The 22,907-nt window shown below is 51.5% G+C and overlaps 1 protein-coding gene across 10 annotated transcripts in view; it reads right to left on the bottom strand.

Annotated features, from left to right (window-relative positions):
- Positions 1 to 22,907, bottom strand: part of CXXC5 (CXXC finger protein 5) — a 132,709-nt gene that overhangs the window by 74,509 nt on the left and 35,293 nt on the right. The window contains exon 2 of one of the 10 annotated variants that reach the window (XM_034779035.1): positions 21,649 to 21,740. The exons of 8 other annotated variants lie outside the window; for them this stretch is intronic. The gene's annotated coding sequence lies outside the window, so the exon portion shown is untranslated. Of the gene's footprint in view, positions 1 to 9,354; positions 9,427 to 21,648; positions 21,741 to 22,907 lie in introns of all 10 variants that reach the window. One more of the 10 variants, XM_034779040.1, reaches the window with a different exon arrangement.

Here is a 22,907-nt window from a genome sequence, read left to right as displayed (position 1 = left end):
TCTCAAACACGTGGCCCGGGGGCCGCATGCGGCCTGCAGGGTTGTTTTCTGCAGCCCGCGAGCTCCTCGCTGTCCCCCCCACAGCGTTTACCTAGAGCGGCTCCAGCACAACGCGAACCGGGGGAAGGGAAGTCTCCCTGCCTGCCCTGCCCCCTACCACTCCAGGAAGCGGCCAGAACGTAGAGAAGGGGGGGCACAGGGCTGTGTGTGTTGCTCTTGCTTCAGGCAGCGCCCCCAGCAGCTCCCATTGGCTGCAGTTCCCAGTTCCCGGCCAATGGGAGCTGCTGGGGGGGGGCGCCTGAAGCAACAGCAACACACAGATCCCTGTGCCCCTCCTCCCCCAGGTTCCGGCCATTTCCCGGAGCGGTGCGGGGACAGGCAGGCAGGTGGCCTGCCCTGCCCCCGGGGCGTGTCAGGCTGGAGCCCGCCCCCTGAGCCCCTCCTGCAGCCCAACCCCCTGCTGTACCCCACACCCCTCCTGTACCCCACACCCCAACTCCCTGCCCTGAGCCCCCACCACACCCCACACCCCTCCTGTCCTCCCTGGGGGCAGGAAGGGAGCAGAGTTGGGGTGGGGATTTCAGGGAAGGGGTTGGAATGGGGGCAGGGCCTAATGGAAGGGGTGGAGTGGGGGTGGGGCCAAGGGTGGCAGGGGGAGGTGTCAGTAATGCGGCCCTCGGCCAATGTACTAGTCCTCATGTGGCCCTAGTGGTCATTTGAGTTTGAGACCCCTGGCTTAGAACAAGGGCCAGGAGGTCTTTTAGGAGCACAAGCAGTCAGGGTTTCAGCTGCAGGTCCCGTCAGAAACACGGCACGCCCAGCAATGCAGCATCCATGTCCGAGTGACTAGCTGGGGGGGATGGTTTGGTGTTGACTCAGCAGGGGGCTCGGTGCTGACTTGGCAAGAATCGCTCCACCCATTGAATCAGCACCACCAGCTCCTGTAGTACCTGGGTCTCCCATCTGAGCACTGACCCTGCCCTCCCTCGCAAGGCGGGGGCCTGGAACCCCTCCCAGACAGCTACCCCTTGCCATGCATCGGAACTACCGGAAACCAGCAGCCTGGCCTCGAATGGACCTCTGTGATTCAGGCCTGATCTGGTTACTTCCTCCTGCTCTCTCTCTGGATTCGGGAGAAGCCTCAGAGCACCGAGGCAGGCACTGATGTGCTCCACGCCTCCCCAGGGGCATCACAGCAGCCCTGGCATGGCCCCCAGGGAGGCCAGGAACAGACCTAGCCATTGCCCGGTGCACAGGGGCCAGCTGGCACAGAATCCATCTCATGCATTGCTTTACCTCTGTCCCTGCCCCTTAGCCTACTTACCTCTGTCTTTCCGTCCCTCTCCTCCCGCCAAGCCCCCACAATACAGCGAATTCATCCCGATTTAATCTTCACAGTGCATCAGCGTGAAAAACTTTGCTGTTTTGTCTTAATCTTTACCTGAGGTCATATTTACTAATCCTTTCCCTAATCCCCCAACGCCTTCACAAATAAAAGGCCCCATCCTGCCCAGGGCTCGGAGAGAGACTGAGCCCTGAACTCCCACAGATGGTAGTGGGAGGTGAAGGGGCTCCGCACCCTGCAGGATCGGCCCTGAAAAGTTCAACCAGGGAATAAAAATAAGTCCCAGAACACATCAAACCAATGTGAAGACACAGAGGTGCTGGCGCCACTGGCTTAGTTTTCAAGGTGAAACCGTTTCTCCCCATCAAGATGGTTAATAAGTATTTATTAAAGGATCTGATTTAAAGGAACAAAAGTCTAAACACTACAAGAGAGGACCTGGAGAAACACTTGGGGATCTGGAGATGTGGAACTGAGGGAGGAAGAATGAACAGCACATATTTCCCTACTCAAATCCCAGCAATTCATTTTAGTTTATGAGCTTCCAATGTTTAACGGAAGGGGACAATAAATAATCTGCTTCTTAAAAGGTACTTGGGAAAATAAGCGTGAGGCTGCATTATTGCTGCTTCTCTTAGATCATGGAAAAATACAAAGGCCTATTAGATCCTGTAGCCCCTCTGTCCCAACACATGCCATGCACCACAGCAAGGCAGGGCAGCTCCCTAGGCTGCATTCTCCAATGCAACAGCCATGGACTGCACCTGCTGTAGCTCTCTTTGGGAGATCATTCCTCAGTCCAAGAGGCCTGCGTGTTCAGAAAAGTTCCCTGATATTCTGCCAAAGTGTTTCCTTGCTCCATTTCAGCCCGTCACTCCTCGTTCTAACCCTTTGGCAATCAATCCCCCCGCTCCAATGATGCTTTAAATATTTATCCAGCGCACAACCGCTTCAGCAGGACGGGTCGGGGGAGCCGCACCTCAGAACACCCCACAGCCCTCACCACAGAAGGCGCAGAGCCCTGTTCAAATCCCTTCTCTCCCTTTGTTGGAATCTGCTGAGAGACTCAAACCAGAGGTCTCCCATATCCTGGGGAGCACCCTACCACTGGGCTGGATGACAGGAGGACGCGCCTGCCCCTCCCTCCCCCCACCCCAGCTATTTGGTGTGAATTCACCTCAAGGGCCCGATCCACTACATCTGCAGGATCGGGCCCCGCAATGCCTTAGGCAGCCAGCACTAAAAGACAAAAGCAGGACACAGGCAGGAGCTCCACCCCCTCTGTGGCACTGCTCCCTGCCCGCACCCTTACCCCAAGGCCCTGCCCCTGGACGAGCCAGAAGCCAGAGCCAGGCTGCTGTGGGGGCCCCAAACGCTCCACCTACCCTGGGCGGGGGCTGGGGTGCTCAAGAGCAGCCCCCGACCCATATACCCATCCCCAGGGCAAGCTGCCCAGGCAGGTGGAGGGTCTGGGACATTTGTATACACCTCTCCCACCTGCATCCTAGGGTCTGTGCGCTCCCCTCCTTTACCCCCCCCACCCTAGGGTCCACGCACTCCCCTCTCCATGCCCTCCCCCAGTCCTAGGATCTATGCATACACCTCCCCCTGCCATCATCCTAGATCTTTGTATGTTCTGGTCTCCTTCCTATAGCGATATCCTTGGAAGAGGACAAGCCTCCAGTCCTCTCGCTGGCATGCAGTTGGTGCATACCACTAACTCCCAACTAGCATTAACAGGAATGTCACAGAGAAGGGAATGTCTAGAACTGGGACTCTCGAGCTCTATTCCCAGTGCAGCCACTGATTCACTGTGATGCCCCTCGGCAAACAACTTTCTGTGCCTCGGTTTCCACATCTGAAAATAGCACTACTTCGCTATCACAAAAGGCAAGGCACTGTCAGGGGGCTAGAGAAGTGTTAATCCCATTGGACAAGGCACTGGTGAGACCTCATCTGGAATCCTGTGTGCAGTGCTGGGCACCCATAATCAGGCAAGGTGAATTCACACAGGAGCAGGTGCAGAGAAGAGCTATTGGGATGATGAGGGGAATGGAGGACCTCTCTTATGGGACAAGACTGGAAGAGCTTGGTTGGTTTAGTCTCTCAAAAAGAAGGCTGAGAGGATCTGATTGCTCTATAAAATGCACAAGGGAGTAAAAACCAGTGAGGGAGAAGAGCTATGGAAGCTGAAGGACCATGGTGGCACAAGAACAAATGGGTATAAACTGGCCCTGACCAAATTCAGGCTGGAAATGAGAAGGTTTCTAACCATCAGAGGGGTGAGGTTCTGGATTTATGGAGACAAACAAACAACTTAATTGTCTTTAAGAGAGAGCTGGTGAGGGTGGAGGGCAGTGTTTGGCAGCCCTGGGGCTCGCGTCTGGTTTATGTCTGATGTTCCTAACGCTCATGTTTCAGGGCATCAGCCAGCCACCTCGGGGCTCAGGAAGGGATGTTTTCCCCCTCACATGGTGGGGGGGTTTTGGTCTCCTTCCTCTGAAGCAACAGAGCTGAAAAAGAGACATTAGGCAGGGTTGGCCAGGACTCTGAGCAGTCTCTCTCTCAGCTGCTTGGCTCTTGCTCCCAGGCTCTGGATCTAACTGATCGCTGTATATGGGGTCAGGTAGGAATTTTTCCCCAGCTCAGGCTGGCAGTGACCTTGGAGGTTTTCACCTTCCTCTGTGGCGTGGGGGTTTGCGCTAGTTTGGGGTCCATCAGTCCAGCTCACAGCTCCCTGATGCCATAGGGGGCCAAGCTGGGGGAATTAGCCCATCCCCTCCATGCCAGCCAGCCCAGCTGGGAGATCAAACTGCCCCTTGAGACATCTGTACAGACAGCCACACCCCCGCAAGCCATGGCCTAGCCCTTGGCATTCTGCTCTCCCCAGTGCACCTCCCAGCCCTCCGGCCTGTTGCACAGAGCCGCAATGACTTTCTTTTTTTTTCTTTTTTAACTGTGCAAACTAAATCATTCTGTCAGCATCCCTGCAAGGATCCGAGCAGACTCACCGGGCGAGACAGCGCGCGCTTGGACAGACCCGCTGGCCGGCACGGCAGGCTGGAATTTGCAAGCTGTCCTGATTCATTAAGGCGCTAACACCGCACGCCTCACTGCTGCAGCGCTCCCCTGGCCAAACAAAATGGTGGCAACAGGCGACAATCCTAGCAGCTAGCGTGCCCTGCTCCCTCTCCGAAAGCAATCCGATACCACTCCTCCCACCCCCAGCCCCTTCTCAGCCTCCCCCCACCCGCCACGCAGGACAGGAACAAGGAAACCAGCCACCACATTTGGGGGTGACTGTAGAGAAATGAGCATGGATTTCCCCTACGCTGCGGCCACTGGTGAGTGGAGGGAGCAGGCCAGCTGAGCGGAGGGAGCCATGCGGCTAGGAGAGAACTCTATTTTATCGACTGCTGGAGCGGAGGCCTGGGTAAATGGGGGGGTGCGGACGTGCAGCCAGTGCCCCAGGTGCCTGGAGCTGGCACACCAGCCTTTTAAAACCTGTACCAGATGGGAGTCATTTTCCCCCCCTGCTTTAAATAGCCTCTGAAGCTGAGCCAGGAACAGTTTGTTCGACAAACCCCAGGTCCCCTGCTGCCCACCTCCAGCTCAGTGCTTGGGGCGCGGCGCAGAGCTGGCCATTAGCACCGGGGTGGGCGGAGGAGATTTTGGAGAAGGACTCTGGTTCCAAGTGGATCCTGCAAATGCTAGTTCAGGGGAGCAGACAGATAAACCTAGCCAGTTAGCAACTAGCCCTCTCACCCCCCACCCCCCAATATCTGAGCATCAAGGGATGGGGCAGCGGGAGCCCCACAATGATTAGCAATATGAGGCATCAAGTGCTGAGACAGAGATTTAAAGGGGCACATATAAGAAGGGACACTCTTCCCCTGGGTATGCCCCGGAATTTACCTGCCTTCAATGGGCATCAAATCCCCCCGGGGAGCCAGGCCTGCCAAATACACAGGCCTCGCCCACTTGAGCCAAGGGAGAACTCCCTTAGTGAACACTTCTAGCAGGTCCAGATCCTCTCTGTGGGCCAACCACTAAGAGGCAACATTGCTCACCTCCACACACAGGCAGCCTCCAGCCGAGGCCCTCTGGTACGGGGAGCGGACCCAGGGTGATCCTTACCTGGTGCCAGGCGCTGCCGTGCCAGTGGCTCTGATGGAGCCCCAGCGACTGGCCCGACGCCTCTGTAATTCAGCTGTCCCCCTGCCTCGCAGACCCTTATCCCTGTGGTGACACTGTTCTGCCCAAGTTGTAGAGATTAGAGCCTTGATCCGGATCTTAGCTCTGGTGGTGTAAATCCGGAGGCGCAGCACTCAAGCCAGCGGCGTTCTGCCGATGGACACCACAGTAACTGACAACAGCAGTCCCCTGGTTCTGGAGCCAGGATCAGTGTGACAAGCACACAACTGTACTGATCCATTCCTGAGTTGAACACCTCTCTCAGGGCCTGATCCTGCCTCCAGCTAAGTCAACAAGAGCAGTGCCAATCACTCCCCCTGGAGCAAGACTGGAGGCCAAATGCCCCCTTTTCTACCAAGAACTAATCTCACTTCCCTTAACCCTTTCCTTACCCCTCTGTTCCACCATACCTGGTGTCAGCCCTGGTACCCACCCCAGGGCAGCAATCCCCTGCCTGTGGCATGCTATCCAACCAGCACGGTGTTCTTGCTAGGTATCTAACAAGGGTCTGATGAGACAGCAGTGTCTCATGCTACACTTTTTCCTCTAACAAATCAGTCTCCTGCCTGGTTTTCCTGCTGCTGTCTCCATAATATTCCGCATGCACGCACGCAATAACCTCCAAATCTTTCCCCTGATCAGCGCCAGGAAGAACCCCGTAGACGAGTGATAATTTAATTAGCAGTTTCATAAAAGGGTGAGGGCGTCTAACAAATCGGAATGAAGTTTTCAAAGCCGCGATAAAGAACATTGATGAGGGAAGCCGTGGACATCAGAAAAGCTTTTTGATAGCGTGCCGCACAAAAGACTAATCTACAAGGTCAGTAAGTACGGTATAGAGGGTGAGCTACTTGAGTGGATAAAGGGCTAGCTTTGAAATCAAAGACCCAGTTTCCTTGTGAGTGCTAATAGTTTGGGAAGGAGGGAGGTGAGTATTGGAGCATCGCAACGATCAGCATTAGGACCATTTTTTTTGCGCTCGCTTTGTCAAGGACCCGGAGGAAGTACAGCGCAGTGAGGGGGTGGTGTTAGCAGAGGACATGGAGTCAGGGCAGGCAGTCATGTTCAAGGAGGCCAGAGAGGAGCCCAGGCAAGCAGACAAGTTGATTCTGCAAGTGACCACAGAGCAAAGAAAGGCAGCGTGGCTGGGACAGACGGGAAGGGAGAAGGATAGGCTTGGGAGTGGGAGGGAGGTCAGACCCAGAGCAGCAGAAGGAAAAAGGAAAGCCAGAGCCCTTAGCATAGGACATATCTCCTGCCTAGAGAGTCTGGGACAGTGGGCATGTGAAGGTGGCTCTTCCCAGGCTGTTAGGGGCTGAACACCCCCCCTCCCACATGTGCCATTTCACCTGATCCAGAGAGCCAGGAGGCTCCTGTGCTTAAGGGACTAGCCAGGAGATCTAGTTCAATTCTCAGCTCTGCCCCAGCCTCCCTGTGTGACACGGGCAAGTCATTTATCTCTGTGCCTCAGTTCCCCCTCTCTGAATTTGGGAACGACCCTCCTTGGTCTGTCTTGATCATACGCTCTTTGAGTCCAGGATTGTTTCTTACTGGACACTTAGTGCCCAAAACCCAGGGACCCCATCTGCAGTGAAGTCTCTGACTTGTCTTCTGATCCCCACATCACAAGAGATTTACACTCTCATACAGGGGATGCACAGAAAGCCCACGGATTGGCTGCAATATACTAACTGCCTAGGATAAAGGCAGCACTTCTAAAGAGTGCAAAGCCACAGCACCTCTCAGGGGCGGCTCCCTGGTGCCCTAGATAAAGACTCCTACAGTAGGTTGGATGAAAGGGTGGGCCACAGACCCCCGCTGGGGAAGGTGGAGCAGTCGGGAGTGTGCTGAAGCAGCACAGTGCCTCTGGAGACCACAAGGGGGTGCCATCACTGTGCCAGCTTGGAAGGGAAAGTGGTGTTCCAGCTCCTTCATGCCCCCAGCTGCAGAGTCTAGCCCAGTGGTGGGCAACCTGCGGCCCATCAGAGCAAGCCACTGGCGGGCCCCAGACCATTTGTTTACATTTGCATGGCCGCCCGCAGCTCCCAGTGGCTGCAGTTCGCTATTCCCAGCTAATGGGAGCTGCGGGAAGCGGTGCGGGCCTGGCCACCGTTTCCCACAGTTCCCATTGGCCGAGAACAGTGGACCGCGGCCACTGGGAGCTACAGGCAGCCATGCAAATGTAAACAAACGGTCTGGTTGCCTGCCAGTGGCTTGCTCTGCTGGGCCGCAGGTTGCCCACCACTGGGCTAGCCCCAGCAATGGCATGGCAGGAGGGTCGCAATGGCATGGCTGGGGGAGAAGCTCTCTACATCAGAACTCTCCCTGGTGCATGTGCCGAAACCCCTGTGCAGAACATGGCCTTCGAGCGACAAAGTACCACACTCAAGAGCTGCATCTAAAACACACGCATGTCACATAGAAAACGGGCCTGATTGTTAAAGACAAAGCACACACTGCGTGCGATTTGCATGTGCATTTATTGCAATCAGGCACACAAATAACCAGAGCCAATGATTTGTGCATGCAATTCCTGATTTATATGCACAATCACTTAAACTGCACAGGCAATTTCAAATATAAACCCAGGATGTGATATGATTCTATATTGTGGCACACACACACAGCAGGGAATATAAATAGCCTTATTGAATAATGGTCCCAGGAAATCCTTCTTGTGCCTTGCAAAGAGCCAGACAATGAGCCCATATTTGGAATGCTTTGAATACTTTCTGGTCATCAGATTAGAGAGATGAAGAAGGTAAAGCAGAGGGCAACCACAACAATGCCACCCAGAGGCAGCAATCTTCATGCATTTATAGAGGTTACAGCAACTAGGTCAAAAGTGTCCAGAAACAAAGAACAAAAGGCTCGTCTACGGGAAGAGCCATGCAGAGATGGACCCAAATTCAGGTGCCAGCCAGGCAACAGCCTAGGGCACAGTGGCGACAGCATGCAGGTGGGCACACACCCTGGTGCTCTCTACTGACCCCATCCAGATCAGGAGCACTGCTGGCAGGCTCTGAAAGGAGCTGCTCCTGCCCCACGCTGTGCAGAGCCCGGAGAGATGAGGAAGGAAAATGTAGTCCCCAAGGGCTGGCCTGTTCTCCCGTGGGAGTGACCATAGAGCAAGGAGAAGACAACACAGACAGTACAGATTTGCTTCCTGCCGCCCCGACCTGTCCAACGTTTCCTACGCACGACGTACGCAACCGTGTCACCCATGCGGAGTGTGTATTACACATCCCCCCGCTCACCAGTGGTTACAAGTGCACAGACTGTATGTGCTGGGCCAGATCTTCATCTAGGGTTGCCAAGTTGGTAATATTTAAAAACCGGACACTCCTGCAGGAGAGCCAGAACCTCCCCTGCCCTGCCTCTTCCTGCCCAAGGCCCTACCCTCTGTCCACTCCTCTTCCCCGCTCCCTCCTGTCGCATGCTGCTTTTCCCCTTTCCCCCACCTCCGCCCCACCTGGGTCAGGAGGGACTCGCCTGCAGAGCCGGGGCTGGGAGCTGCCCAACACAGGTAGGAAGCGGCCCCAGCTGAGTGAGGGCTGGACGGGTGATGACTCACCACCTCCCCGCCTCCTCTGACCACAGGAACTGGACATTGGGTGTCCGGTCAGTAGATCTGACCGGGCACTGTCGGGTCCCCTTTTCGACCAGACTTTCTGGTCAAAAACCGGGCACCTGGTCACCCTATCCTCATCTAGTGTAAATCAACAAATCGCCGCTGAGGTCAATGGAACTACACTGCCCCTGGCTCTCTAGGTACAATAAAAGTGGCATGGCCCAATGGATAGGGCTGGGCTTACCTCCTTGTTCTGGGCCACCATAATGGCAGTTTTTAAGCCAAAGCCCTCATCGAAATCAAACAGGGGGATGGCCTAAAAAAAAAAAAAAAAAAAAAAAAATCAATGGGGCTATGGCCCAGCTGCTGCCAACTCATCGTGTGACCCAGGACAAGTCAGTTGCCTTCTGTGTGCTTTGGTTTCCGCAGCTGTGAAACAGGGCTCACAATAATGTAAAGAGCTTTGAGATGTAAGGTGCAACTAAGGACTCAGTGGGGTTTCTATTTCTACTCAAAGCTCTCCAGGGCTCCCACAGCTGGGATGCTGATGAGTGGCAACAGATGCCAAACTTCCAAGTAGCAGTCATTCCCCCATTCCCAAATATAATTTTTATATACATATAAACTTTTTAAAAGCACATTTTCCCATTGTGTTTCTAGGCCGGCTCTGTCAACAGCCTAGCAGGCTACCACACCATCCATCAAATCCTAATACAATTCTGGTGAGTTGGAGCACAGATTCTGTAATTTATAGGAAGACTGTCATTCTCAAAACAAAAAATCCCTAGAAACCCACACATTCAGAGTTAAGGTGAAATTTAAATGAAACCCAAACATGGGAAAGAATGAAAATCCACTTAAGATACTCAAACTGCCTTAACTCTGCCCCGTTAGTGGCACCTGCCTCCGATCTTCCCTGCTTTGATCCTTTCATACTTAGCTCCTGCAGGCTTTCACTCACACCATGAAGATGTGTTTGTTATCATGAGGATCAAGGACATTTTCTAAGGGCTTTGAGAGGTTTGCACAGGTCTACATTACAAAGTTAGCTGGCATAGCTATGTCAGCTAGGCATGTGAAAAAATCACCCCCAGCCTGACATAGCTACGCGGCAAAAGCCCTAGTGTAGACACAGTTATACCAGCAAAACAATCCTTTAGCCGGAAACAGCTTATGTCAGCAGGGGAGGTCGTTTAACTAAGCCAATTCCTTTCAGCGGTATAACCGGCGTCTTCACTAGGGGGCTCTTCCGGCATAGCTACACCGGTACGGCTGTGCCAGCAAAGCCTTTGTAGTGTAGACAAGCCCTTACTCAAACTGCTGGAACAAACTATCAAGGCAAGTGGTGGATTCTCCATCTCTTCAGCTCCAGACTGGCTGCCTGTCTGGAAGACGCTTCAGCCAAACACAAGTTACATGGCTCAATAAAGGGGTAACTGGGTGAAATGTGATGGACGGTGATATACAGGAGGCCAGATGAGATGATCTAATGGTCCCTTCTGTGAATCTAGAAGCACCACCAACCCTTTAATGACCACAGGAATAAGGTCCTCAGGTTTCCATTACATCCAGGAGACAGCACCTTGGGCGTTCATTCTTCTCTAGTGATCCTGAGGGGGATCACCCCATCTACTGAACCACAAACACTACTTCCAGCGGCAGCAGCAGCATGGGCTTTCCTTGGAGATCTCTCCTCCATGAGCTGACCTAGCCTGATCCTGCTTAGCTAGAGAGATGAGCAGGGCCCACAGGGGTACAGCAGCTGCACACGAACCAAGGGGGCAGAAATGCAGTAGTTGGGTGACATTCTAGGGCACTGAAATGTCAAATACAGGCCTAACTTTGAATACACAGGGCCAGAGCCATAGCTGATGTAAATCAGCAGCACGCCACCAAAGCTAAAGGAGCTGTACTGATTTACACAAGTAAATATGATCCCTTATGTGCACTGGGACTGACAATACCAAACTGTCCCTTACAACTCAGAAATCCTTGAAAAACTAATGCATCCTGAGAGTTCTAGTCTACATGTAAACCATATTCTAAAATCAGAACCACTGAGCAGCAAGAACCAGGCACTGACATGTCTGCTCAGTGCAATTACAGATGCAAGACTGCAACTAACAAATTAAAGAAGCCCACACAGAAAGAGTCTTGAGAAAACCCTAACGGAAGCATTTCAGCTCACACCCACACCTAATGGTAGGGCTGGGAAGTCAGCACTGGGAACATCCTGAGAGCAGCAGAACCAGCAGCATTCAGGAAAAAGCTCAGAGCAGCCGTAGTGAAGGAGCATTAGAGATGCATAGTCTCACGGGGAAGACAAAATGATGATCAGGGTGAAGGATAGAGGCATCTACTGCATATGTGACGGAGGTGAATGACAGGTTAAATAACAGAGGAATGAAAAGAATGGAGGAACGGTGTTCAAAAGAGAAACTCCCAGTGGAGAACATCAACAGCTGGAGTGGAGACAAGAGGTGGATGATTAGGGTTGAAGGAGACCTATAAAAGCCAGGTATGTGCAAAAGCAAAGCAACACCCATCACATGGGAGGGTGAGGTGGAGAATGACTGAGAACCGGGGGAAAGGTCTGTGAATGAGAACACAAAATTAAAGAAAAAGAAGCCTGAAAAGTAACTGAAAATCATGATGAACTGAAATGGGAACTGCTTTAGCCCAGACAAGGTTTAAAGGCCCAAATTCAAACACCATACAGCCACCACCCAAGTGCCGAGGGAATCACTTCCTTGGATTGCAAGATGGCCATCTGACGTCATGCTAATCAAGGACTTTAAAAGCTGCGCTTAAGGAAACTGAAGTCAAGGGAGGTCAGAGTCCAGGATGGGAGTGCATCAAGACCTCAGCGCACTGGGGCAAAATCAGCCCTGGGGCATGTGGATGCAATTCTTGTTCGTTGCAATGACATTGTGCAGGCTTATGCCAGGCCAAATGGGTCTAAAAATTACTGGGCCTAATTCTGCTCTCAGTTACGCTGGCATAAATCTGAAGCAAATCCATAGCACTCAGTGGAGTTACTCTGGATTTACACCTGTGAGCAGAACTGGATCCATGGCCCGCGGGATAAGATCACATGCATCTCTAGGGCCCCTGTAGAAATATCTTGGCAATTCAAATATAGTTTGCCAGTTGTAACCTCAACCACCAACCAGTGGGGCCCAGAAATGATTTTCAGGGGCGGATTCTGTTTCCACAGCTCAATAAATCAGGAATCACTCCAATGGCATCAGTGGAGTTACACCACTGGAAAATTGGCATAAGGGAGAGCAGAATCAAGCCCCTAGGATGGATCTGAAGCGTGACATAGAAATGGAAGGCTCCATGTCTCACAATGACATGCCAGGGATGTTTATTACCCACTACATTCTCTAGCTAGAGAACTAGCGCTTGATCTTGACAAGAGACAGATTCAGTGGTCTAGGTTCTTTTCCGTCTCTAACTTTTATGACTTCTAAGAGCTTAAATGGGAAGATGCAACATCCCAGCATAAGCATCATCCAGAGAGGAAGAGGAGGGATGGCGGACATTATAAACTCCCAGAGTCCTGTGCTCACAATCTGGCTACATCAGTGGTAACCCGAAGTTCCAACTGTTTGCAATTTAGTGACGATATTTACTATAAAGTGGGGCTCTCTTTGACAAGTGACTATAAAAATGGCATTGGGGTAGCCATGTTTGTTGGCTCATAGATCCCATATGAAATCTTCTCACCTGACACATAAAAAGGTGGCATTTCCCTTCTGATGCACCATCCCCAGTAACAATGATTTTTCTGGCCAAATTATATCCTGATTGGCAGCTGTGCCTTTAGTAGCACTGCATAAGCGTGAAGGAATCCAGAATGTGGCTGTTAAAGAAGCAGTTTATGATTCCGAGTGATGATACACAGGAAGGGGAGAACCCAGCTTGACTCTCAGATCCCAGGGGAAGTTGCAGGGCTGGAGACTAGGGAAAAAAAAAACTTTTTATTTGTAAAATGGGTACATCTAAGATGGAATCAAAGGGACAGATGCCGGAGCCTCTTACAGAGTCACTTTTCAAACATTTTAAATCCTTTGTATTAATTATCCAGAAAGGATTACACTTTCCAATCAAGGCAAAGCACAAAAGGAGCACCCTTTGATGAGACCGAGATGGGTCCAGGGAGCTGGGTGAGAAAGATCACTGATCATGTGACAGACAAAAGGAGAAGAAAAAATATGGAATGAGAGGAGAGATTACAGGCCACGAGACCCAGAAGAAAATAGATTAAAGCAATTCTGCAGCACGCGTTTGCTAGGGGAATCACTTTTTCACACACCAATCCTCATTCTGATCTTATTTGTGCCAGTATAGATCAGGAGTAACCCTAATTAAGGCAATGGGGTAAACCTGGTGTATGTCTCAGAATCAAGCCTTTGGTTTATCTCTGAAAACTAATTTTGGAGTGTTCCAAACCTCAGTGGTTAACCCAATATGGTATGTAGGCTGATCCAACCACTTCCATAGAATACACGGGTTCCCCTTTGCTTCATTCTGCTGCTTTAAAAAGTTGTGACCTTAAAATCCTTTTCTACTTCTAATAACAGGCTGCCCCGTGCATTGATATGGATTGTCACAGAAGACTCTGCGTTGCCATCCGCCTGCTTCCCCAACATAGGGAAGGGCAGTGTGGGAAAAGAATGCTCGGCGTGTGACAACTGACAATGCTCTCAGGGCCAATACCCACTGCCCCCAAAGACCAGAGGCACCCCAAGAAGAGAGGACTTTTAAGAATGTGCCTGATACACCATGCAGCACTCCCCTGCACTGCACCAACTGGGATGTGTGTGGAGCTCAGAGCAGGGTGAACTGAGAGGTGATGTGTAAGTCATAGCAGGTAAATGGGTTCAAAAGCTTCTGTAACATATACATGTCTGAAGATTAAACCTAATAGCCTGGCTGAGAAAGACATGTGCTCACACAAAACCCAACCCCACACCTGTTTGATTTACAGGCTCACATCTCCTCTCCCCCACCAATAGATCAATCCTGACACCTCCCAACATAGACACAGAGTAAATACATTCTGGGCTCTCCCACCACCCCCTAATAACTGAACCCACTGCTTTGCTCCACACCTCTATGAATGAATTCTGGGCTCATCCTCTGCAAACCCCCCCACAAAATAAATGAAATCTGTCCCCCAATCCAAGACTGAGGCTCCCCCATCACAGAACAACGCCGTTCTGGGGCTGCAGAGCTCCGGGACACATAGGATACCCTGGGCCTAAGAGAAACACTTTCTGAGGATCATAGATGCTAAGGCCAGAAGGGACCATGATGATCATCCCATCTGACCTCCTGCATCAAGCCTCCATCCCTTCCAGTCGAGCAAGAGCAGCTCTCCCCCGCACAGGCCACTCTGTTCCTTGCTCCCCGTTTACCTGCAGAGAAATCACTGGCTCCCCGGGCCCTGCCCAGCCAGCTCACTCAGGCAACACCCAGCGCAGGTAGGCAGGAGGGGAAGCCGGTCCTGCCACAACATGGGCAGAGAAGCAACGAGCACAAGAGTCACAAAGAACCTTCCCCTCCTTTAACCGCAGCTCCGAACGGGGTGCAAGCCATACCGGCTCAGAGCCCCTTCGGGCTGGACTCGGCTTCACGTACACCATTGTTACGCTGATGTAGGGTGACCAGAGAGCAAGTGTGAAAAATCGGGACGGTGTGGGGAGTAATAGGAACCTATATAAAAAAAAGACCCCAAAATCGGGACTGTCCCTATAAAATCGGGACATCTGGTCACCCTACGCTGATGCCACTTGGCCTGGCGTCGGCACAGTCGCCGCTGATTGCTGCCATGGGGAGTGAGATCTGCCACAGCCTCTGCTGACCCCTTCACACGCACTGGCTGCCCTGGGACCTGCCCCTTGTCCACATCACCTTGGAGTCGGACCCCAAAGCTCTGAGCAGATTCCATTGTTTCCTCCCTCTCTGGCTGCATAAGGACTTTGCTGGTTAGGGAAAGGGGCTGCTTCCCCCCCACCACACACACACACACACACACACACACACCACTATTTGCTGATTGGTTGTCTGCTCCAACCACCTCTTATCTTCTGCCCTCCCAGCCCCTTCGCTGCAGCCTCATTCCCACCTCCCCTACCCCAGTCAATATTGCCAGTCCTTCCCCCTCCCCCCCCCAGGCCTGTTAACTCAACTCCTCCCCACTCACTCCATCTCCCACCAAACTTAAAGCTGATCTAAGAGGCCATTTGCCTCCCTTTTTTATGTTACACCTTGTCTGTCCTCCCTCCCACTTTGTCTGTCTGGTCTATGCAGACTGTAAGCAATTCAAGGCAGGGACTGTCTCTTACTCTGTGCAGCGTGGAGCACAATGGGGTCCTGATCCTGGGGCATCACTGGCTTAACAAACAATCATCCTCCTCCACTCCACAGGAGGTAAATTTCAATGGAGCTGGGTGTCACTAGGCAAACAGGCTCATCAAAGAGGGGTAAAGATCAGTCCCATTGGACCTGCCCAGCTCCAACAGGAGACAACTTGGGTTTCCATTAAGGAAAAAAAGGATTCAAAGCACTAGCAAGAGGGGGAAATGTTAAATGCTCCTTCGGCCAAGGGAGGAATTCAGTCTCCACCTCCGTTACCAAAGCTCGCAGAGCTCGAGAGGGATCCAACAGGAAAAGCTGGGATTGCCCCCAGATCCGGGGTCCTCTGGGGGAAAAAAGTGCCAGAAAGGCCCCCCTCTCTCCTGGAAGTTGAAGTTGAGGCTTGGGGGGGTGGGGGGTGGAGGAAAGCTTCAGCACTATATTCTTGTTGAGCACCAGAGCATGAGTAAACATGATGGAGGCTTTTCGTGGTCTGGTGAGTTTAAGCTATGAGCTGAAAGTTTAACTATTAATACACTTAATCAAGGGGTCCTTCCTGTGCCCAGGTTTGGGAAAACAAATTTGCCATCAGTGAAGAGGGTGGGGGAGAGACTAGGGCAGGTCAGCACCGCCCCAGCGGAACCAGCCTCCTGAGGAGGGGAGTGGTGGATCTGTGTGGAGGGTGGAGGGGGAGGGCAGGACTGGAGGGGGCTGGCTCCAGCCTCCTCATTGTGAGCCTGAATGTGGCCATCAAAGCGCATGATGGAGTGGCAGCCAGACAAAGTGTGGAAAGCCACACCACCACGTCGGCAGGAAATCCAGAGTCTCCCAAGCAGGGAAGGCATTTGAATAGCAAAGGTAGAAGAGTGCCAGAGGAGATGCCTGCTGCTAGGTCCCAGACAGAGCGGGATCCGGGCCAGTGCCCAGCCAGGCTGCTGACGGGTGAGCAGGGAGCTCGCCTCAAAACAGCCATCTTGGCGGCTTGGCATGATTTGTTTCAAGACTCCTCACCCTGAAAGTGGCAGTCACTCCCAAAGGCTCCCCCAGCCCATCCTAAGGATCCTAAGGATCCCAGCACCAGAACCTGTCCTGCATTGGGAGGGAAACTTCCCAGCAAGGGGGCCAGGGCAGTTCCTCATTGGGTGTGAGCTGGTGTAGTGCCATGGACTCCCTGATTTACAGGTCCTTGGAGGATCTGGCCCCAAAGCCAGGGGGTGGGCAGCCACTGGGAAAGCCGTGGGGCCAAATCCAGGATTGGTGTAAATGGTGAAGCGATGGCACTCGCACGATCCAGCGGGCCTGCAAACCCAGGAGATGGGAGTGGAAGGGACCAGGGGCTGGTAGCAGCCAGAGATACAGTAACACAGCACCCTTCCCTCCAAGTTTTCACTCACACCTGCACCATCTGCTACCCCCCCAGCCCAAGCCCACGTGAAGCCTGGTCTCCAGCCTTTTTACACCCCCAAGAACAGATTCAAGCGGCCAGACCACTGCCCAGAATGAGGCCAGCGTGCACACCCATCAAATGCCTCGTCTGCACAAGCTATGCACCTGTGCCGCCCCACAGATGCCACCTGGCCAAGGTAGACGTAGGGCCTGAGCCTGGAGGATCCAGTGGCATGAGAGCAGATGCAGGCCCAGGGAGAGTAACCGACACAACCGCTCACAGGAACTTGGCTCACACTGGCTTTCAATCTCCAGATTGGCCCTTCCAGGCACAATGGGCCCGATTCTGCTCTCCTGCACACCAGTGTAAATCAGGAGGACCTGCACTGAGATTAGTGGAGTCAGACTGGAGTAAACGGAAATCAGGTAAGGTGAGTGGAAGTCAGGCCTTCTCCCTCTCGCCTTCTCCTCCGCCCCACCACCTACACTTTCTACAGACCCCTGAGTCTGGCTCAGTCATAGGGTGGGCACTGCAGCAAATTCACCCACTCCCCAGTATGGTCTTCCATGGCACCTAAGGTGCTGGGGACCAAATCCTCTGCTTGTGTACATTGGCACACTTCTGTAAAGTCACAGAACTCTGCTGGTTTACACCAGCAGTGAGTCTGGCTCAGAGCTTTTAATGTCACACAGTAAACCCCCAATTCCTTCATTGCCCCTTTGCCAAACCCAGCCCTCCTCTGGAGGCTTTGGCCTTGGAGAAAGCACATGGGAAAGAAGCAAAATATCAGCAGAACTTGCTCCACTGTGGTGTAAATCTGGTGTGACCCACGCTGCTAAAGGCAACGGCATGACATTGGTGTAACCAAGAAGATGATCAGGCCAGTGATCTGTCTGGTATTTTGCAATAAAATTATAAGCCCCTCCTTGCAATAGTGTCTCTCTGCGGGGCAGGCTCCTGCTTTGCTAGGATTCAGCTGAGAACATGATCAACTCATGTCACCAAATGGCTCCCAGTCACTGCTGCACTGGAGCCAGATTGGAACCAGCACCCTAGAGGTGAAAAGCCCCATATGACCCTGTCCCCCACCCAGAGCCAATCAGTTCCCCTTCCCCCCCAAAAAAAACTTCCAACCCTCTCATTTATAATTCACCTTGCTCTGTGTTACCAAGCTTTGAAAACTGAATGGGCCAAAGGGCCACATCCTCCGCGGGTGTAGATCATCTCCATTGACATTGGTACGGTTATGCTGATTTACACCAGCTGAGGGTCTGGCCCTAAGTGCTACTGGCGAAGCTCAGAAGTGAAACCACCAGAAAACCACATTGTGCTTAGGAACAAACAATGATACCAACAGGCAGCTGCGTAGGGTGACCAGATGTCCCAATTTTATAGGGACAATCCTGATTTTGGGGTCTTTTTCTTATATAGGCTCCTATTACCCCCATCCCCTGTCCCGATTTTTCACACTTGCTGTCTGGTCACCCTACCGAGCCCTGTGTCACCACGGGCTCCAAACGCATGGCCTGAGAGTGCCCCGGTGAGAACAAGTCAGGAAATGCCATGTGCTCCCCTCTGCCTTCTCTCTGGATCATTGCTTAGGAGGAGAGTTTATTCCCTAACCTATGGGGTGGGCAGGGGGGGTTGATTCCCCAAAACCAATGGAGGAGATGCCACCGGGTCTGCAGGGAGGGGGCACACTTAACCAAAGGGGACATTTCCCCTGCTTAGGGAGAGGACAATTTGGCCTCTCTGTGATAGAAGCCGCTTGTGAGATGCACTGGACAAATCCCTACCCATTTCAGCATCCCCCTCTAGCACGACTCATGTCAACTGCATCTTTTATCAAGGAAGAACAAGCTGGTTTTTGGAAAGAGGCACTTGCAAATACATCCTCAGCCAGTTAATGTCACACATGCACTTTTGACTTGATCAGTCCTCAGCCTTCAGTGCATCCCACGCTGCTGGAGTGTAACACGGCCCAATGTTATTTCACAGGCACCGCGGTCCAAACTCCGTGCCAGCATAAGCCGGCATGATTGCACCAAAGTCAACCTTGTGGCATCTGGCAGAGACAAAGCTGGGTCCCTTTGCTCCTCAGATCTCTGCCCTTAAGTCCATGTCAGTAACAACTTGGTTCAAAGCCTCAAGCAATTCATCTATTTCCCCACCAAAGTGGTGATAACCTGTGAATGATGTGTGCATGCATCCATTCAAAAAGTTTTACATTGTACAAAGCCCTTGCACACACGACACACACACACACACACACACACACTGCCTGCACCACCACCGCCTTCTCCCCTTCCCACCCCCCATTTAATAACCTCTGCATGCTTCAAATGCCCTTGTTTAGCCCAATGCAGACACATCTAATATCTTCTTTTATTATCTCTCTAATCCAGGGTAAGCAATCACGTTTTGCAATGTGCACTTTGCATTTGCCACCAGTAAACAAAACTCCCACACAAGTTCATTCAATGAGTTTCATTCATGGAATCAGCCGAACTTTCAAATGATTCCGAACATTTACTATGTCGATTTCATTTGTCCAGCGCTTTAAACTGTCATTTCCTCATAAGCCACTTCGTTAGCTTTAATGTGCAGAGGAAGAACAGCAACTAGAACTTCAAACCCACAGAGCCAAGTCAACCCTCACCAGCAGAAAGCAACAGGCGCTTCTTTTGTTAGTTTACTTTTATTATCACGCTCTGATGGGTTAACCCCCAAAAAACCTCTGGAGTTCAGATCATTGAGTCTATAAGGCTGATAAAATGCACATCTATGCATACAGGCACACAATGGTGCCTACTTGGATTTAAGTGACATTCCCATTGCAGGGGAACACAGTAAATGTTACCAACAGCTCCCAATTCCATAGGGGGACACTACTAAAATCAGGCAATAAATTTACACTTGGCAGCAAAGGGAGCTAAACCCGCTCCTCTCTGCCTCACCTATGTGGGCAGAAGCCTTAGAGAATGACACTTAAGGGTTTTGTACTCAATAAGGCACTAAAGAAGCCAATTTGTTTTTGACATTGCACTGAGAGTTCTCATCAAGGTCTAAATGCCCAGACTGTTTGTTGTTGTCATTTTTTCAAAAGGCGACACCATGCACAATCTTTTAGGAAAGGAATTTTTTGGAAAGGGGCGCTCTGTTTTCTATGTCTAGCTAAAGGGTACTTTACACGCCAAAGGAAAAACCCAGGTCTGCTTTTCTATTAATCAACACCTCTTAAAGGCAAAACCCTTGCTATTTGGCCTTCAATTTCAATGGCTCATGCTTCTTTCAAAGCGCACATTAAAGCAAAGCTATTTAACTGTTGGAACATTTTTAAAAACCTCACACAAATAAACAAAAGGAAAAAACCCAGTTACAGTAGCACTAAGTGAAAGCAAGTATATTCAGGCTAGGACTTTTGTCAGCCCAAGTTCTCCCTATGCCTAGGTGCAGCATAGAAGACCACCCAGTGTTTGGGGAATCCTCCAGCACACAGAGGGGATAAATGGGGTTGGAGTTAACAATGAAGTTGCAGTCTGAGCTCTGAATTTCCTGGCTTTGGTGGGTTTAAGCTGGACCCCACACTATTACTTAAAGCAGTTGCTTGTAGGGAAGTAGCCTGCAGGCCAAATTTTCACTCCCAGGTGCTATGGGTGCATTTGTAATAAATCCCACACTTGGACAGACAAATCAGGGAGAGAAACACCTAACCACCCTCCTGTATAGGCAGCTACCTGATCTGAAGTCACGGGGTCCTATCTGCATGCATAAGCATGGAAGTTCATGGGTAGCTTTGCGGGAGCAGCTCCTGGAAATTTATCCTTTCTTGTTTCTTCCAGCAATTTAAGAACTTTTTTTTAAAAAGGTGCAACAGCAAGTGAAGGTGGGGAAGTGTCCCCATGACAGAATAAGGGGTCCAAGGAGCCTGGAAAAGCCAGGCAGGGGAACCATTAAAGGACCACTGACATTGTCATATCAGTCAGGGCCTATTCCCAAAGGCATCAAAAACACAACTTCCATTGAGTTCAGTGGTGCAAGATCCAGCCCCTACCCTTTGCATGCAATATATCTTTCAAGCTGCATGGTGATAAGAAATGTGCCCTACATCCTAATTCAGTGGGTTACACATGGGGCAATCCCAACCATTAAGTTGTTCTTTTAAAACACGGTATTTCCCAGGTTTCCTACAACTAAGAGGACATGGATCCTTTACTCCCTCAAGTAGTCCTCAAATCACGCCAGTCATCCCATCCTCTCCAAGGAGTCTACTCATGGGAGCAAAGATTGCTGGATCAGGGTCACATGGAGCTCTGCACACATGTGATCTGTTATCACTGGATGTGTGTACAGCTTTGTTTATGTTTAGGACCCAGAATAAGTAGCACTTCCTTTTTAATTGCTCATTTGAGCAAAGAATTAAAGGACCCAAACCAAACAACCGGGTGGAATGGGAAGGGCATTGGTTATTGGAGGATATAACATTGGGCCTCAATGAGTTGAGCTAAGATTGAGCAGAGTTTTGTATAATAATCAACAGTACAGTAAATCATTTGCAAAATACACTACAGCTTTACAGCTAGCAGCGTGCGCTGTGGATGCGTATTAGATAAATTACACATTGTACATTGCAATCGTCTGCTTCCATTTAATCTTTTATTCTTAGTGTACGTTCAGTGCCCACACATCAAATGCAGGGGGAGTGGAGCTCCAGTGTGAATCGCATATTACCAACTCAAAGGCAAAGTGGGGGGAAAATATTACTTGATTAAAAAAAACAAAAACCTTAAGTTACTTGTCACACATGGCTCAGTTCCAGTGAGCCGCGCATCCTGCACACCGGCCATCCCTCACTGGCTGCAGTTTGAGAAACAAAACTAAAATGGGCAACAACAAAATAGACAGATTTCAGCTACTCTGTGGATGCAAAATTTGCTTTAAAAATAAATGAAAGAAACTCAGTCCTCCTGTTGCTTTTATATTTAAAAAAAAAACTGTAGAAAACTCTGAACAAGTGACCCAAACACTTTGAATACCCTCTGACCTACAGAAAAGAAAAAGATCAGCCCAGAGAATGCTGTTCTGCCCCAAATCCTCTTCCTCCAGCTATGTTTTAAAAAAAAAGGGGGGGGGGCAAATTAAAGCCGGGAAAACCCGAAGTCTGGCCACCAGCCGCCCTTGTGCTGCTCACCGTCCCCTCCCTCTCCCCAGCAGCGCCAGGCTCTGCATGGCAAGTTGGAGGCAGGCGAGGGAGGGTGGGCGGCCTGGGTTTGTTTGCTGAATCGCCAGCCCCTGGAAAGCAGGGCTAGGAATTGCTGACAGCCCCTGAGCTGCAGCGGCGCTAGCGGGCGCCGCTCTAATCCGCGGCTCACACAAGCAGAAGGGTCAGCTAGAGCCAGCCTGCTGCTTTCAGACACCATTGTAACCCGGGAAACAAACCAGTGATTAGATCAGGAGGGGGTGGGCTCCTGATCAATAATGCAGCGTCCTGGGATAGGGGGGCTGGCTGCAGCCACCGTGCCACCGCCCCGTGTTGGAAACTGACATTTGCCATCCCATTTCCCCCTCCTGTTAATTTCACTCATGGGGGGGAGAGAAGGGGGGGGCAGGAAGGACAATTTCAATATTGCAAACAAAACTTTGCTCATTAAACAAACGCCCCGTACTCGCGGCCGCCACAACAACCCCCCTCCCCCCCATGCTCCCGGCAGCAACCCCAATAAAGTAGCAGAGATCTGGGACTTACATGACTCCGAACGCTACAGGACACACACACACACACACACACACACACACACAGGGGACTGGTCACTTTCTCCGGTGTCTTTCCAATCGCGGTGCGTGGGGTTTGCCCCACCCCGCAAAAAATACCCAAACCTGGAAGAATCGGGCCGGGGGAGTCGATTAGTTTCCCTTTGGGGGGGGGACTTTAAAAGGAAAGTGCGGGAGGGTGGCTAACCCCCTCCCTTCCCGGGATGTCTCTGCTCCAGGGACCCCTGGTGCCAGCCGGGCTGGGGCGAACTCACGGGTCATCTCCCGTGGAG

This window comes from Trachemys scripta, chromosome 8 (assembly GCF_013100865.1).
Source record: "Trachemys scripta elegans isolate TJP31775 chromosome 8, CAS_Tse_1.0, whole genome shotgun sequence".
NCBI classification, from domain to species: domain Eukaryota; kingdom Metazoa; phylum Chordata; order Testudines; family Emydidae; genus Trachemys; species Trachemys scripta.
The sequence above is the reverse complement of the archived record's forward strand: the minus strand, read 5'-3'. Positions and strand labels throughout refer to the sequence as shown.